Source organism: Schistocerca piceifrons, chromosome 2 (genome assembly GCF_021461385.2).
Source record: "Schistocerca piceifrons isolate TAMUIC-IGC-003096 chromosome 2, iqSchPice1.1, whole genome shotgun sequence".
NCBI classification, from domain to species: Eukaryota; Metazoa; Arthropoda; class Insecta; order Orthoptera; family Acrididae; genus Schistocerca; species Schistocerca piceifrons.
Window position 1 is genome coordinate 1,100,223,982 of NC_060139.1, and position 3,500 is coordinate 1,100,227,481.

Consider the following 3,500-nt stretch of genomic DNA (forward strand, 5'->3'; position numbering starts at 1 on the left):
AACAGACTACCTCACTCTCCCCTGACAGGACCCACTCTCCTCCATAAACTATGTAGTGTCTCATATTTACTTCTGCACGCACCTATTGGTGGTAGTAAGTGTATCAGCTTGTGAAGGTAAAGCAATCTTGTCTCATAATAGAGGAGAGAGTGTCACAGACACGATAAATGTATTGGAGCAATCATTACAACAAAGGCTTTTTCATAGCGATAAGATATTTTCACAAAATTTATTTTGTCAATGCTTACTTGCATAGTGAGAAATAATAATCATAAAAAATAAGAGAACACTGAGTATGCACAGAAAAGATTTAAGCATGTGTTTTTCCCTCACACTGTTTAATAGCAGAAAGAGTAGAAAAATAGTCTACTGCTATGCACTTACATGTGAACTGCAGAGTAGTCATGTAGATGTTGATGGAGACAGTTTATTATTTTTCTCAACCTGTTTTCATACTATGTGAGGCATAATGATGAAACTGTTTATAGAATATAACAAGACTAAACAACTCCAATTGTCTATTAAAATAATGCAAAAAAATCTCTTACAGATATAATATTGCCCTTTATGGGCAACTATGAAAATGCGGATCTATATACTTGTAAATAAACAACAAGGTGTCCCGGGATGAAATTTTCAGTCCGTATTGGGTTGAGCGCTGATATCAAACTTTCTGAAAAATTAAAAGTGTGTGCCAGAACGAGACTTGAATACAGTACCTGTGCCTTTCGCAGGCAAGTGCTCTACCGATTGAGCTACCAGGGCACAACTCGACTCGTGACCTGTCCTCACAGCTTTACTTCTGCCAGTATCTCACCTCCTACCTTCCAAACTTCACAGCAGCTCCTGCGAGACTTTCAGGACTGGAACTCCGGAGGTACTGGCAGAAGTAAAGCTGTGAAGCTGGATCGTGAGCCGTGGTTGGGAAGCTCGGTCAGTAAAGTACTTTCCCAGAAAAGCCAAAGGTCTAGAGTTCGAGTCTTGGTTCGGCACAGTGTTTTAATCTGCCAGGAAGTTTCATATCAGTGTATCTCCACTACAGACTGAAAATTTTATTCCATAAACAACCCCCAGCTGATGCTAAGCCACGTCTCTGAAATACCCTTTCTTGCGAAAGTGCTACTATTCAAAATTTTATAGGAGAGCTTTTGTCAACTTTGGAATGTAGATGATAAGGTAGTGGTGGAAGTAAAGCCCTGAGGACAGGCTGTTAATCATGCTTGGGTTGCTCAGTTGGCAGAGCACTTACCCACAAAAGGTAAAGGTCCCGAGTTTGGGTCCCCGTCTGGCACACAGTTTTAATCAGCCAGAAAGTTTCATATCAGTGCACATTCCACTGCAGAGTGAAAATCTTATTCTGGAAACATCTCCAGAGCAATGGCTCAGCCATGTCCCTGCAATAACCTTTCTTCCAGTAGTACCAGTCATGTGAGTGAGCTTCTGTGACATTTAGAATGTAGGAGATTGGGTACTGACGGACCTAAAGCTGCGAGGACAGGTTGTGAGCCATACTTGGGTAGTTCATTCAGCAGAGCACTCATCTGTGAAAGGCAAAGGTTCCAAGTCTGAGTCTCTACCTGCCACCCAGGTTTAATCATCCAACCTTCATCCTTACTCTGACAGAGTTACTCATATTAGAAATATCTTTACATCCTAATCGACCAGAAGTGCCTTTCATTAAACATATGGTACAAAATATATTGACTGAAAAATGAAAAATCAAAATATAAAACAGGTCAGTTCAATAATTATTAGCTGCAAAGATCTAAATTATTTCATCAAAAGCATTTTTTTTTCTTTGAGGGAACTTTCTCAGAAAATATTGCATGATCTCTACATAATTTATATTCATGTACTGTAAACATATTGAGGAAATATGGTTCAAATGTGGGAGATATTTTAGTGTTTTCTACAACTCTTGTGAGCCCAAGTGCAGCCAGTAAAAATGCTAATAATTATGTCACATTGAGTAAACCGTTCTTTCATCAAAAGCTCTTACAGAGAAAATCATAACATGTAAATGTAATATACTTACTGACTTTTGAGATAGGAGTAATCCTTAAAAATCCCTGAATCAATATTCTTCATGAGTTTTTGAACGACAGAAAAATCCTGTGTAATTCCTATGAGATCCATGACATAGTAATATTTTCTATACCAACTTATTCGAATAAACCAAGCTTTTAGAGAATAAAATCTCACTAAATATTGATACAACTTCACTCTCACATTTACACTTTTCTTGTCAGCAACATTTAATTGCATTCGTCCTATTAGTCCTGGAACAATCAATTCATCATAAATACATTTACATATTGTTTCCAATAGAAAATTAAAAGTACTAATGTGGTGACATTCAGAAGTAATCAGATATTATGTGCTATTAAAAATTTATACAGTGTACATTAACTTGCATATAGATGAGATTTTCACTCTGCAGCAGAGTGTGTGCTGATATGAAACTTCCTGGCAGATTTAAACTGTGTGACTGACTGAAGGTAGGAGACGAGATACTGGCAGAAGTAAAGCTGTGAGGACTGGGCGTGAGTCGTGCTTCGGTAGCTCAGTTGGTAGAGCACTTGCCCGTGAAAGGCAAAGGTCCCGAGTTCGAGTCTCGGTCGGGCACACAGTTTTAATCTGCCAGGAAGTTTGCATACAGATGTTTAACTAAATCTATTTCACAATGTTTTGCCACAGTTCACTACCTTTTAAAATTGTTGTTGCATGTTCCTCTACGCCATGCTATATTGATAGTTTTTTCCTGCTCTCCCCTATTTTCTCCTTTGTCCACAAAAATTCTCAATAGCAAAATATGTGTCATCTGATTTCAGCTTTATCTATAAACACTCTGTTGCGATTATTGTCTTTTGACAATTCTGTGGGTATAATCAATTCAGCAATCAACTGTGGTGTGTGTTACCTTTGCTACAAATGTTATCTTTGACGTTATTCTCAGTGTCGAGCTATCTGCTTTCATTTATGAGCATGTTTGTGTGTTGCTCCGTATAAAATGTAATTCTGTAGTCCTCAATTCTGTGTACTTTATTTTACGCAGAGTTAAGCATTACCCACATAAGCGATGACCCCATCAACAAAGAAACAAGTATAAGCACAGACAGCTTATTCTGTGGACACTTTAATATTGTTCCACAGCAATGGATGACACTCACAAGCAGTTACCCAGAATGAATGCAGAGATTTGAGAAATTTGTGATGAAATCCATGTCTTGCAGTTCTCCTTTCCTGCAATATAAAAAGTGAACGTAGTACAGTACAAAAAACCAGATAGTAAAACAGTACACAACTTCTTGCTGGTTTCTACAAATAGAAGCAATAATGCCAATTATTCACCACCACACAATTGATCAGGAGGTGATGTTAAGTCAGATTTGAAAATGTCAACTGTTTCAGTCAATTCTTCTGTGTCACGATTTCTCTCAGGAACAACGAATTGGTTATCTGTCACTTCAAATGGGTCTTCCGCATCACATTTTCAGTTA

General features: G+C 37.9%; 1 non-coding gene across 1 annotated transcript; it reads left to right on the forward strand.

Moving 5' to 3' along the window:
- The first annotated feature begins 2,551 nt into the window (after positions 1–2,551).
- Positions 2,552–2,626, forward strand: Trnas-uga. Its single transcript has one exon. It is a non-coding gene; the product is annotated as a tRNA-Ser (tRNA).
- The last annotated feature ends 874 nt before the right edge of the window (positions 2,627–3,500 follow it).